Source organism: Papaver somniferum, chromosome 1 (genome assembly GCF_003573695.1).
Source record: "Papaver somniferum cultivar HN1 chromosome 1, ASM357369v1, whole genome shotgun sequence".
Lineage (NCBI taxonomy): Eukaryota > Viridiplantae > Streptophyta > Magnoliopsida > Ranunculales > Papaveraceae > Papaver > Papaver somniferum.
Genome location: NC_039358.1, coordinates 92,536,324 through 92,551,799, shown reverse-complemented (window position 1 = coordinate 92,551,799; position 15,476 = coordinate 92,536,324).

Here is a 15,476-nt window from a genome sequence, read left to right as displayed (position 1 = left end):
TGGTTAGGTCCATCACGGTTACCCTCTAAAAGGAACAAGTTCTCTCCTAAATTTCAAGGATCTCAATGTCTTTTTCTCTAATGTATCAAAAGGTTGTTATCCCTAGCATTCCAATTTCTATCTTTTCGGTGAGAAACAGTATGTAAACTTAGCTAACCGGATACCATGTGACGCTAGAAGTTTCAAAAGTGCAACTAAAAAGTTCTTCCCCACCCCCAAACTTAAATCTAACATTGTCCTCAATGTTTCTAATGAAAGAGCAATACCAAAAGTAAAATAACACGTGGAGAAGTTGGAAAGATAGTACCTGGGTGAAGAAAATCAAAAACTAATATACAACATACAACTTCCTCGATGGTCAATCAAGGGTAAACATGGTCCTCCAGAGGGACCTCCTCAACATCACCTGTAGGAAAGGGCTCTAAAAAGGGTTTCAATCTCTGACCGTTAACCTTCGAAGAACTACTACCATCCGGTGTCTCAATTTCAACAGCTCCATGAGGAAAGACAGTGCGAACAATAAAAGGACCCGTCCACCGAGAACGTAACTTCCCAGGGAAGAGATGTAAACGGGTATCATACAAAAGAACTTTTTGACCTGGATAAAATGACTTCCGTAAAATATTTCTATCATGCACAAGTTTCATTTTGTTCTTATACTCCTTCGCACTATCGTAAGCATCTATACGAATCTCGTCCAACTCATTGAGCTGGAGTTTCCTATGGGCTCCTGCCTTGTCAAGTGAAAAATTTAGCTGCTTAACAGCCCAATAAGCTCTATGTTCTAACTCAACAGGTAAATGGCATGCCTTTCCATACACAAGCCGACAAGGCGACATTCCAATCAGGGTCTTAAACGCAGTACGGTAATCCCATAGGGCATCAGTAAACCTAGACGAGCAGTCTTTCCGATTAGGATTAACTGTTTTCTCTAATATACGTTTTATCTCCCTATTGGAAACCTCTACCTGGCCACTAGTCTGCGGATGATACGGGGTAGCTACCTTATGTGTAATACCATATTTCTTCATCAGAAGCCTAAAAGGTCCATTACAAAAGTGCGACCCTCCATCACTAATTATAGCTCGCGGTGTACCAAAACGTGTAAGTATATTATTTTTCAAGAACTCAATCACAACCCTATGGTCATTGGTTTTACACGCAACCGCCTCAATCCACTTAGAGACATAGTCTACGGCGACAAGGATATATAAGTTACCAAAATAATTAGGAAACGGACCCATAAAGTCAATACCTCACACATCAAAGACCTCAACAACTAAAATAGGGTTCAAGAGTATCATGTTCCTACGGGAAATGGTTCCTAATTTCTGGCAACGCTCACAAGTAACACAGTAACTATGGGAGTCTTTAAACAACGAAGGCCAATAGAATCCACACTGCAATATCTTAGCAGCAGTCTTCTTAGCACTAAAGTGACCCCCACAAGCATGATCATGACAAAAGGAAATAATAATGGACTGGTCACTCTCAGGTATACATCTCCTAATAATCTGGTTTGGACAATACTTAAACAAATAAGGATCATCCCAAAAGAAGTGCTTAACCTCGGCTAAAAACCTAGAACGATCTTGTTTACCCCAATGTTGGGGCATTCGACCAGTAACAAGATAATTCACTATATTCGCATACCAAGGTGTTTGGGTGACAAAGAACAGTTGTTCATCAGGAAAGCTATCCCTTATAGGAAGGGATTCATCATGGGAATCAACAACTAGCCTAGACAAGTGGTCTGCTACTACATTTTCGGCACCCTTTTTGTCTCTAATGTCTGGAGAAAACTCTTGCAACAAAAGTATCCACCTAATCAATCTAGGTTTCGTATCCTTCTTAGACAAAAGATATTTCAAAGCAGCATGATCAGTATATATGACGATCTTAGAACCTAAGAGGTAGGGTCTAAACTTGTCTAAGGCAAACACAATGGCTAACAGTTCCTTCTCGGTAGTGGTATAGTTCAACTGGGCATCATTCAGAGTTTTGCTAGCATAGTAAATCACATGAAGTAATTTGTTTTCTCGCTGACCTAGCACAACACCAATAGCATAATCTGAAGCATCACACATGATCTCAAAGGGTAAGTTCCAGTTGGGTGCCTGGACTATGGGGGCGGTAGTGAGTAAAGTCTTAAGCTTCTCAAAAGCCTCTAAACAAGCATCATCAAAGACAAACTTAACATCTTTTGCAAGCAAGTTGCAAAGAGGTCTAGAAATCAAGCTAAAATCCTTAATGAATCGACGATAAAAACCTGCATGCCCTAAGAATGACCTAATATCTCTTACGGTTTTTGGGACCTGTAAAGTCTTGATAAGGTCAACTTTGGCTTTATACCTCTATACCCTTAGAAGATACGATATGCCCTAAGACAATTCCTGATCGAACCATGAAATGACATTTCTCCCAATTAAGCACTAGATTCTTTTCCTTACACCTAGTCAACACTAATGACAAATGATGCAAGCACTCATCGAAAGACGAACCACACTGAAAAATCATCCATAAAGACCTCTAAAAACTTTTCTACCATATCGGAAAATATGCTCATCATGCAACGCTGAAAAGTCGCAGGGGCGTTACATAGCCCGAAAGGCATGCGTCTATACGCAAAGGTACCAAAGGGACAAGTAAAAGTAGTTTTTTCTTGGTCTTCTGGGGCAATAACGATCTGATTGTAGCCTGAGTCCATCTAGAAAACAGTAATGACTATGTCCAGCTAATCTCTCTAGCATTTGGTCGATAAAGGGAAGGGGAAAGTGGTCCTTCCTAGTGACCTTGTTCAATTTCCTATAGTCAATACAAACACGCCAACCCGTGGTCACTCGGGTCGGGATTAACTCATTGTTATCATTCTGGACTACAGTAATACCGGATTTCTTGGGAACAACCTGAACGGGGATGACCCACTTACTGTCTGAAATGGGGTAGATAATGCCTGCATCTAACAGCTTAAGAACCTCGGTTCGAACTACTTCTTTCATATTAGGGTTTAGTCTTCGTTGCATCTCCCTAGAAGGTTTGGTATCTTCCTCTAAATAGATCTGATGCATACAAACAGTAGGACTTATACCCTTAATGTCTGCTATGGTCCACCCTAAAGCTTCCTTGTTTTGAAGGACGGTCACTAGCCTACTTTCCTGATCACTATCCAAGTGGAAGCAACAATCACAGGTAAAGTTTCAGACGGGCCTAAAAACACATACTTCAGGGTATCTGGCAATGGTTTTAGGTCCAACTTAGGAGGCTCTTCTAACGAAGGAACTAGGGTAGACTTAGAAACTGGTAGTGGTTCGAACTTAGGTTTCCATCCGTTACTAGTGTCTAACAAAGGGGTTGAATCTAACAAAGCATTCACCTCATTAATCACATTATCATCATCGAAATCAATCCCAAAGTGAGCTAGGCATTTCTCTAACGGATCTTCTAACAAAGTGTTTGGTAATGACTCCTCGACTAATGTTCCTATCATGTTTACCTCTTCTATGCTCGAGTCATCTAGTTCAGAGGGTACTTACTAATAAAGACGTTCAGCTCAATAGTCATATTACCAAAAGACAAGTTCATAATACCAGTTCGACAATTAATGATCACATTGGATGTTGCTAAAAATGGGCGACCTAAAATCACTGGTATCTGGTTCTCTGGGTCAGGGACAGGTTGGGTATCTAGGATAACAAAATCCACTGGGATATAAATAAACTTGTCGACCTCAATAAGAACATCCTCGATCACACGAGGAATTTTAACGGACTATCAGCTAACTGAAGTGTCATTGGGGGTAGGTTCATATCACCAAGTCCTAGCTTGAGGTACACATGGTGGTAAGTAAATTCACACTGGCTCCTAAGTCAACAAAGCTTTCTCAACACGGTATTTACCTATTGTTGCAAGAAATGGTAGGGGACCCTGGGTCTTTATACTTAGGAGTAGTGGTATTCTGAATAATGGAACTCACGTGACTAGCTAGGAAGGCTTTCTTTTGGACACTAAGCTTACGCTTTCGTGTACACAAGTCCTTAAGAAACTTAGCATAAGCGGGAATCTGCTTAATCGCATCCAACAATGGTAGGTTGATAGTAACCTGCTTAAAAACCTCCAATATATCATTAAAGTTCGACTCGCTCTTAGTTGGAACTAGCAGCTGGGGAAACGGGGCTCTGGGAACAAAGCGGGTCAGCAGGACCCTCATTGGTCTTTTTAGAGACTCTATCAGTCTCCTCATTTTCTGGCTCAGAAGGAACTACAACATGTTCACTATAGGCATGGCAACCTTATTGTCAACTTTCTTTCCACTCCTAAGGGTTGTAATAGAGTTCACATATGATTGTACGATTTCTCTGCTTTAGGATTGGGTTGAGTTTGACTAGGAAACTTACCTTTTTCCCTCAAAGATTCATTTATCTGACTAACCTGGTTTTTTAACTCAGAAATAGCTTGGGAGTTAGCATAACCTATATTTTTACTTTCTTCTATCCCTTGAGCAACCATTAGGTTGATCTTATCAGAGTTTTTAATAAACGAGGCTAGAGTGTCTTCTAAACTTGTGATCTTTTTATCCGAAGGGTTCTGAAACTGGGGTTGACCTGAAGAGTTCTTAGCATAACCAAAACCTGGGGGAGGCTGAGAATTACTAGACTGACCTTGATTCTGGCCCTTAGACCAAGAAATATTAGGATGGTTTCTCCAACCAGGGTTGTAGGTTTCTGAGTATGGGTCAAACTTCTGACGGTTCTCAAACCTAGCGTTGTTATAGACAACATGGGCTTGTTCTTCACTAACATGACCTTCCCAAAACGAGTTACTGGGCTCTACTCCACAACTAGAGACTTGAGCGGCTCTAATCCTATCATCAGGTTCAACAAGAGACCTATAATTAGGCTGATTCAATTCCAAAGCTTCTAACCTTCTAGACAAAGCAGCAAACTTAGCATCTGACTCGAAGCTTGTATCTACCACATTGGTGCTACTTCTATTGACCAATAGTCTTTTGGGGGTTCAACACAAGACTCCCACTGTTGGGATTTTTCAGCGATAGCTCCTAAGAAGGTAAAAGCATCATCAGCATTTTTACTGGTGAACTCACCAACGCACATAGACTCGACCATGGCTTTGGTCGAATAGTCTAAACCATTATAAATAATCTCAACAAGTTTCATTTTATCAAATCCATGGTGAGGACACTGGGATAAGAGATCATTGAATCACTCTAAAAACCTATAAAGAGACTCTCCCTCTTGTTGCACACTAGCACTAATTTTCTGCCTAACAGCTGCAATTTTATGCTTAGGGTAGAATTTCATATAGAAAGCAGCAACAAGTTCCTGCCATGTTTCAATGGACTCAGGTGGTAGGTTGTTCAGCCAGGTCTTGGCTTTAGCTCTCAAGAAAAAGGGAAACATCTTAAGTTTCAAAACTTCATCAGTGAGGTCTTTTATTCTAACTGTCCCACAGATTTCCTCAAAGTCCCTAATATGAAAATAAGGGTTCTCATCATCTTTTCCTAAGAACATAGGGATCATCTGAAGAATACTAGGTTTTATCTCGAAATTAGCCGTACTGGCTAGCAATTTAATGCACGAAGCTCGGTTGGTCCTAGTTGGGAACACGTAATCTTTCAAAGTTGCCATCGCTGGCACAGCTGAAGTACTAGGGGTACTTTCCTCACGAAGAGACAGATTCTCAAAACTAAAGTTTCCAAAAACAGGGCTCTCAAAAGAAGAGTCTTCGAGCTCCCCGCTTTCACAAGAAGAACTTCTAGGCTCGTCACTAATAAAACGACCAAAAGTATTTCTTTTCCAAGCCCTTTCGGGCATACACTAACAAAAGAAAAACAAAAAAGTCCTAAAAGGAAGGGAAGTTCTATGCAAACACAAACAAGGCTGACTCCACCACAGCAAACCTATTGATTTCTAGCAAACAAAAAGCATGATGGCTCCACTTAGATTGTTTCTAGACCAGCTTCTAATCCTTCGAATGGGAATTCGTTACAATTTGAGCAAACCCCTCTGGAATCAATCCGAGTCAAAGTAAGTTGAATAGAGGCGAGGGAAGCTACGTAGAGCTTTGATACCCAAGGCCTCACCGCATTCCAAGGCGGCGCAGTCACGCATTCAACTCACAGAAACCATCATGAACTTCGAAGTATGCTCAAAAGAGTAACCAATATTTTTCTAACGACTTTCCTATTAATATCGTTACCCTATAGGTCTCGTTCTATTCCAAATTTTAGGTTTAGGTTCGCGTTTGGTTTTGTTTTCCTAAGGCGGGCAAGAAGAGAACGGTGATGAAATCCGAACCCTTATCTTGTATTTCCAGTCCTTGCCCTTTACTAGGATACTAAAGAAGCCGTTTTCAAGTCCTCAGCATATACGCAAACGAAGGAATACAGTAACTCGCTGACAGGGGATTCACGAGTGTTTCGACAAACTTACCTCCCGTTCCAGACGAGGGATGAACCGCTGAAGTCGACTCGGGCCACAACTCCAATGTCGTGTACCAACCCGAGGGGCCGAGGTGATATCGTAATCACCGTCATTCTCTGCAAACAGTTTAATATTTAATACTACCCTTCCGTAGGGTTTAAAAATAAAAGATTGTCCAAAGTACAAAGTCCAAAATAAAAGGAAAGTCTAAAAAAAAAATGTCTCTCTTTTTTTTTCTCTCTTTTTTTAATAAAAACAAAAAAATTTCTCCTTTCGCTCCTTTTGCTTTGTCTTTTACTCCAAGTCTTTAAGTATTCACCAAAGCTTTGGCAAAATTTTCTTTCGCTCTCAATTCCAAAATCTGTAAGGAAAAGACAAAAACCCAAAAACGTAAAGAAGAACAAATAAAATAAAAACAAATAAAAACCTAAAAAAAAAAATCTAAAAACTCTAGCCTAAAGACAAGTCCGCGTCGGCGGCGCCAAAAATTTGATGTGTTCTCAAAGTTGTTATAGATTGTGATAAAAGGGTTGTTTTAAGACTTGTGAAGGCAATGAATTTAGACTTAAAAAATTTAAAAACAAAGAAAACTTATTACAAAATTGACTTCAAGATATTAGAAAACAACCAAGACACTGATTTCACTATTACACATGAATAAATTATGGTAAACAACCCAAAACTCTAATTATATTTTAAGACTCTTATTTCTTAATTCACAAATAATCTGGAAAATTTTCAAAAATTAATTGTATCCCTAAGCATAGATTATCTAAACAAAGCATAACCTATCTAATTGAATCACAACTAATGAAGAATTTTTTTGCAAACAATTAAAAAATCTGCAAAAACAGTGATTGAGTGAATTATAAATTAGAGGAAATAAATGATTACCAATTATTCATGCGTAAATAGCTTCCTCACTGCCTTGGTTGTGGGAGAATTAGCTCATCATCATGTTGGAAACACGCTCAAAAATCATTTTTATTGCTCAAGGGGTTTACAAATGAAGAAAATGGGAGAAATAATGCTTAAACCGGGTTTGTAACAATTATTTCTGTTACAAACCAAACTGTTACAAAGAACGATATAAGGTTTGTGTAGCTGTCACTGTGCAAATAAGTCTTCCCTAGTGTCGTTGTTACTGTGCAAATAAGTATGCCGCTCCACTGTAGCATGAACGACGGTTCTCTGTGGGTTGGGTTTTCTTCGTGTGGGTCTTTGTTCTTCGTGTGTTCTTCACCAACAACAACAATTGAGTGCTCTGCAACTTTGATTTCTCGCCCTGTTGTCTTCTAAAGTCTCCCTAACTCTCCCTCCGGCCTCTCTGAGTCCCCATCACCCTATATATACTCAACAGGACCAAAATATCTCGCAGTAATGTCTCCAAATTCTCTCACAGCAAAGCCATTACTCGGGAATATATTATTTCCAAAATTATGGTTTTATATCCTTCTTTACTTCCTTCACGCGTCTATCGCAACTAAGAGTCCTCCATACACGTTCAGTACACGAATTAGAGACCCAGAAGCACACACAATTCATAGCAAATCCCGTGAAAAACTCTCCCACGAACGTGTAGCTCTGTTTGCTTCTCGCGTAATATCCAGCCAAATTGGATCGAACCAAAGGCCCATACCAAGACTTTTAGGTTATATCACGTCCACCCATGAAGTTTCAGCGATTTAGTCTACCTCTAACCCATCCAAAATCCGATCGAGAAAACTGCCAGGAGTGAACTCTTCTTCCCGCCAAAAAATGAATTTGAAATGAAGAAGAAGGGTTTCCCCCTATCCGGTTCTGGGGTGCGGTTAGCAGCTGCCTAGAAATGGGGTGCCCCTTAGTAATTAGTTTACCCTTATCCAAAGTGAGGGTCCGTATAGCAAATGTCCTCCGGGGGGTGCTCCGAGCAACTTTTCGAGCCGAATTTTCCAACAATATTTATTTCCTAAAAATACATAAAAACACAATATTAGTACAAAAATCGAGTTCCAACAAAACAGACATTGAGGACAATTTAGACACAAAAATGTGTCTATCAAGCATTGCTCGGTCGAACTCGCATGCGTTGCTATCTCAAGCATGTTTGTCAATATTAGTGATCAAAACTATAAGTCTTGATTTTTAGTCTATTATAGCTAAGTCTCGGACTAGGATAGAAAGTGTATTTGAGCTCAAGGACTTCATGGTGATCCATCATACAAGTAGAAGAACTACTCAAGGAACCGGTGAAACTTCTCGACAAAAAGGTATGTGAAGACTTGAACTTATCTGTCACTCAAAAGTCTATTTTCTCTATCTCCTACTTATTGAGACAAAAAGTCGTATGCTATATATAGACTTAGATTATACACATTTGGTATTTCGAGCCGAGTATACCTCGCCTATCTATATCTCGAAATTTGTGTTGGTAAGCTTTTCGCTTCGACCAAGTTTATCTTTACCTAGTGACGAAAGTCATGATATGTTTCAATCACTTTGAAAATTGCTTTGACGAGAAATGGTGTAACAACTATATAACGTCCTCTAAGAATGTTTCAATGATTGGAATGAGAGTTTAGATTACATAACCAATGATGGACATAAGCATTGTTGTGGAAACATATTTATGTATAAGTCCTATTCCTTGAACCAAAGTTTGCGAACTTTGTTTATCTAGAGACACCGGAAAAATGGCTTGTTGCCAAGTCCGCGAACTCAGTCCGCGAACTGCCGAACTTCTCATCCCAAGAAATTCTGCTGGAGTTGACAAACTAGTTGCGTGAGTACCAGTCCACGAACCCAGTCCGCGAACCGGCAGAAGGTCTCTTGCCGAGATTTTCTGCTGGAGTTTGTAAACTCTGCCGGTTGCTTAAGTCCGCGAACTTAAGAAGGTTATATATCTGAAGATGATTTATGAACTTAAACTTTAAAATGACTAAGGAGTGCAATTTGCAAACCATGGCTATAAAAGTTCATGAACCAATTCAAGTGAATCAAATCATCTTTGCTTCAATTGTCTTGTGTAGTTACATAAGATTTCCTTGCAATTGAATAACTCTCTAACTAGTTCATTTGAGTCATTTGAACTAGTTATGGTGAAGAAGAACATGGTTGGTATGAAATGCTCATATGGATAACCTTTTGGTTAACTATTGTTGAACCAACAATGTACACGTTTGGTACGGTTAACAAACCTAGAAGCGTGCAGTTCATTTGTGTATAAAAAGCTAAGTTTTCGATCTAACGGTTGAGAAATATTAGCTTGTATCTAAATTAGGTTTTCATCTAACGGTGAATATTGATTGCTTTGTTACCAAGGCAAAACCCTGATTTGAAAAACTATATAAAGGAGACATCTAGTATTGTGCAAAAATAATCCCCACACCTTATGTGTGATACTAGTTTGCGTACTAGAGTCGGTTCTCCTTTAACCTTTGGGTTTCTTCTAAAACCAGGTTAACGACTTAAATACTTCATTGGGATTGTGAAGCCAGACTGATACTATTTTTATCGTAGTTGTGTGATCGAATCTTGCATCTTCTATCGTACGAGTACAATCAGATTGATTGGCTTGAGATTTGATATCTCCGATAGTAAAGATTAAAAAGTAATCACAAACATATTCGTCTCATTGTTTGTGATTCCACAACATCTTGTTTCGCTACCATACGATTAAGATTGTTGTGAGGTGATTGATTAATCTAGGCTGTTCTTCGGGAATATAAGACCGGATTATCAATTGGTTCCTGTTCACCTTGATTATTATCAAAAGACGGAATACAAACTTTAAGGTTTTTCTATGGAAGACAGATTGATCCTTTGATAGACTTGTCTGTGTGAGACAGATTTGTTTATTGTCAAAGCCTGCGATTTTGGGTCGTAGCAACTCTTAGTTGTGGGTGAGATCAGCTAAGGGAATAAAGTGCGCAGTATCCTGCTGGGATCATAGGCGTAGGGAGTACAACTGTACCTTGGATCAGTGAGAGACTGATAGGGGTTCAACTATAGTCCAGTCCGAAGTTAGCTTGGAGTAGGCTAGTGTCTGTAACGGCTTAATGCAGTGTGTGTTCAATCTGGACTAGGTCCCGGGGTTTTTCGGAATTTGCGGTTTCCTCGTTAACAAAACTTCTGGTGTCTGTGTTATTTCTATTTCCGCATTATATTGTTTTATCTTTATAATTGAAATAATACAGGTTGTGCGTTAGATTAATAAATTGGAGAACCCGACCTAACGGTTGTTGATTGATTTTGATTGACACTTGGATATTGGTCTTTGGTACCATCCAAGTTATTCCTTGTATTTGATTAGTACTCGTAGTTTCTTTTTGAGGAAATCAAATCAAGAGAGAGATACAAACTCGTTGATATACTTTTAATTGATTGAGTCTTGTTGATTCTCTTAAAAGTATATTCGAGTTTGTCCATACAGATTTCTAAGAGAAATATTGGGTGTTGTTGTTAGACCCCCGCTTTTTCAATTGGTATCAGAGCAGGAAAACACGTTAAAGACCTTATAAGTCTGTGTTTGTAGTGATCTGATTATGGACGAGTCTATCTCTAATAACGTACCACTTCAGAAATTACCAGATGATTCTAAAATCTTGGATTCACCTGAGAGAACTATCACATCTAAGTCAATATCTAAACATTCTCTTCATGTAAAAACTGTTTATTGGGAAACTCTCCTAGAAGAACAGTTGGATGAACTTTCTGATGAAGAGATGTTGATGAGGAAGTCTCAGAGTATGTTAAGTTTTTGGATTCTTGGAAGATGAAGAAGATTACAACTTCTCATGTCTCACCTCTTCTGACTCCTCTCTCTCGAGAAAACAAGAAATTGAGAAGATGTTACGCAGGTGTTTATTTTTCGAAGCGTTCTAACGAATCGATCCTCAAGGATTCTGAGGAAAACCTACGTATGAAGTCACTTGAATGTGATAATTTTTATCAAAAGTAATTTTTGTTGGAAGAAAAACTTGCAGAATCTGAAGCAAGGTTTAACTCTCAACAAATTAGTTTTGATGACAGAGAAAGTTCTTGTCTCGCTCGAGAAAAACGCCTTGAGGCTGATTTAGCTGCTGCTCTTGATAAAATCAAGATGTTGGAAGATGACTTGAAAAAGTTCAATACTAGTTCAAGCAAATTAACCACTATGCTAAGAGCAAGTAAAAATCATCGTGATACACGAGGATTGGGCTTTAAGGGAATAGATTCTCCAAGTATTGGCAAAGAGGTAAAATTTTTCAAGGCTAGTGATTCTTCTCAACAAAAGGTTTCCACTGATGGAAAAAGTGAAATACCTTCACCGACAATTAAGGTTCGAAAGATCAAAGAATATCAACCTCCAAAGTCAGCACATACGGATCGAGGTAAGAACATTCCTTATGTTTGCCACTATTGCGGAAATAAAGGTCACCTGGAAAGAAGATGTCGTGTTCGTGTAAGGAATAAGAAACTTCATGATGTTCTTGTTTTGACATCACAAGAAGTTGTGAAACCAAGATCATATGCTAAGGCTAATCCCCTTAACATTACAGGTTGTAACTTTCCAACCTTTAGGCAAAGGAATCGCTGCTGTGATAAACCTAGATTTGCATATAAACGTTATACGAAGCCTTTTCACAACCGTAATGGTTATCAAAAGGATAACTTCGTAAAGACGAAGACAAGATCCGATGCTCCCAATTGGAGAAAGACTAACTTGCAAAAGAATAGTCAATCCAATTCTCTACCGAGAAATCTTGAAGAGAGTAATGGGAAGAAGGTTCCGGTTGTTCCTAAACGCACTCAGAAGTGGGTACCAAAGAAAGTTAATGATGCTTTAAGTGTGAAAAGGAATGATCTTCCAGAAAATTCCATGACTATGGAGAAGGCAGTATCCATGATGTTGGAACTTAAAAAGTTGTTTGGAAAAATGGAATTGGATGTGAAAGGCTCTAAAAGTGATCCCTTTCATGATAATCCAAAGGTCAATTATGGTGAACAAGACATTGGTCACCCCAACTCAACTTGATTGTGTTGTAAGTGCATCCTCACCAAGAAATGCCATGCTATGTATACGGTGAGGAAAGCACGAAAATTAGGGCGCACAAATTATGTTTGGTAAGACTGTAGAATTCAATTAGATTCATCTAAAAAGATATGTCTATAAACTTGAGCAAGATTTGTGCTTTTATTTGTTTAGAGAACTTATAATGATTCACGTACCTTTTTTATCGTTCTTTTCTACCTAACTTGATCTGTGTTTAAGGTTCTTAAACGTTTAGGTTTGAAAATAGTAGTTCGGGATGTTTGGACTTCATGGTACACCTACCAGGTATGCATAACATATTTTAAAATCAAATTCCAGGGTTTAAGTTCGCGAACTTGAAAATTTGTTTGCAAACCCGTATGCATACTTGACGTCGATATTCGGTAAACTTGTTTTGGCCGTAACTTCTTCGTCCGAACTCGGAATGACCTCATTATTTTTGCATTCTCTTCCTCTTTGAATTCTATTGAAAATAGATATGAGAATTATTGTATTTGGATGAGTTAATATTTGTTATTTGTCCTGTCTCTTGTTTTGAGTGTTTTGCTCAGTTTCGTTGCACTTGTTCCACTTCTCTTGGACTTGGAACTTGTATTCTTGGAGTACTAATATTCTAAGCTCATTGTAGATTTTACAAGAATGTTGTTGGTGAATCACAAAGAAGGAAGTTCAAGAACAGGCAGTAGTATGCATTGCTATGGAATTCTTGAATGTTCACAATCATCCTATGTGAACTATGGTGCATGGACGTTATTGACTTTGTATGTTCTTCTTTGTTAAGAAAATATTTTTATACGCATTTGGTATCTATTCTTGGTATAAATCCGGGCGAAAAAGATTGATTCTACCCTCTAAGGACAAATCATCTTGTATGTGCATTACGAGTTTGTCTTGATGCCTAGGAAACTTCTTATGAGAATTTATTCTTATTTTTGAGAAGGATTACTAGAGTTTGGAATTGCAATTATTGTGATTACACATAGCTATGTCCAACGTTTTCATCTTCATGTTTTTAGATTTATTGGTTTGAACTCTAAATTTGTTTTGAAGATAATTTTTGCATTATTAATCTTTATGGTTTATATATTGCAATGTTTTATGGGATATGTGTGTTTACGTCCGTGAACTTTGTTTGTCCCATACTTTGTCAAAAGTAAAGTCATTCGTTGTCGATATTCACGTATTGATAAAAGGATGAATGGACTTTTGACAAATACAAAAGTTAAGCCTATTATGTCAATCTTTAGGTTAAAATCTTTTGTGAACAAGGATTATGTCTATTAATTGTCGTTAAGCAAATAGTGATGTAAGATAAAATGAATCCTTGTATATTCCGCAGTATTGATCATCCCTGATCCATATTTTATGAATATACTGCAATATTATATAAGTTTTTCTTGTGTTGAGTATATGGACGATTAAGCTAATCTTTCTCGAATGGTTAACTTAGTTGTAACTCCGTAAGTTTACTTATGTCGAGCATAATCAATTAAATTGATCACTTTTTGTGTTTAGTTTGATTGTGTATTCCGATTAAATTAATCATGGGTTTACTTGTGATTAATTTGATTGAGTTTTTGGATATAAACAAAAATCATTCTTATGGTTTTTGGTGTCCAATAAAATCCTTCTTTTCTTTCGAAATTAAGGTCGCTCTTGTTGTTCTTTCGGGAATGACATCAAATGGGGGAGAGCTCTTTTGAACTTGTGCTTAATGGTCATATCTTGAGGGGTGTGCGGCTGTGGAATTTTTGAGGGGTTATCTTGTATCTTTAAACTCCTTGATGAATGCTATTAGCTTCGGCTATATGATTGCATCTAAATAAGATGATGCATGTTCTTTATTTTTAGTCATGAAATATCTCTTAAGGAAATTTTATTATGATCCCGTTCTTGTACCTTTGCCAATTTTATTGACAAAAAGGGGGAGAATTAATATGTAGTTCACACTACAAATACATATGGTCTTCGGTTCATTATGTAAGGGGGAGTGGTTTCCATGTGAGATGGAGTATTTACTAAGGGGGAGTGATACATATCACCATAGTATTATTGTTGAAGTTGTGATACAATTGAACTTTGACGCTGTGTAATAATACTATGACACTGTATAACAATGATCGAGACTGATGCTTTCTCGTTGTTATAACTACAGATCTTCAACAGCAGTGATGCTAAACTTACAACCTTTGGGATCATTGGAGTACTTGGGAGTGACAAAGATTTCGAGGAATGTTGAAGATTAGACATGTGGAATAGGAGCTACTTAAGTTTCTTTATCTTTTTTATTTTCCATATGTATTGATAGTTTTGTCACTAAAATTGACAAAGGGGGAGATTGTTAGAGCATTGCTCGGTCGAACTCGCATGCATTACTATCTCAAGCATGTTTGTCAATATTAGTGATCAAAACTATAAGTCTTGATTTCTAGTCTATTACACCTAAGTCTCAGACTAGGACAGAAAGTGTAGTTGAGCTCAAGGACTTCATGGAGATTCATCATACAAGTAGAAGAACTACTCAAGGAACCGGTGGAACTTCTCGACAAAAAGGTATGTGAAGACTTGAACTTACCTGTCACTCAAAAGTCTATCTACTCTATCTCCTACTTCTTGATACAAAAAGTCGTATCCTATATATAGACTTAGATTATACACATTTGGTATTTCGAGCCGAGTATACCTCGCCTATCTATATCTCGAAATATGTGTTGGTAAGCTTTTTGCTTCGACCAAGTTTATCATTACCTAGTGACGAAAGTCATGATATGTTTCAATCACTTTGAAAATTGCTTTGACGAGAAATGGTGTAACAACTATATAACGTCCTCTAAGAATGTTTCAATGATTGGAATGAGAGTTTAGATTACATAACCAATGATGGACATAAGCATTGTTGTGGAAACACATTTATGTATAAGTCCTATTCCTTGAACCAAAGTTTGCGAACTTTGTTGATCAAGAGAAACCAGAAGAATGGCTTGTTGCCATGTCCGCGAACTCAGTCCGCGAACTGCCAAACA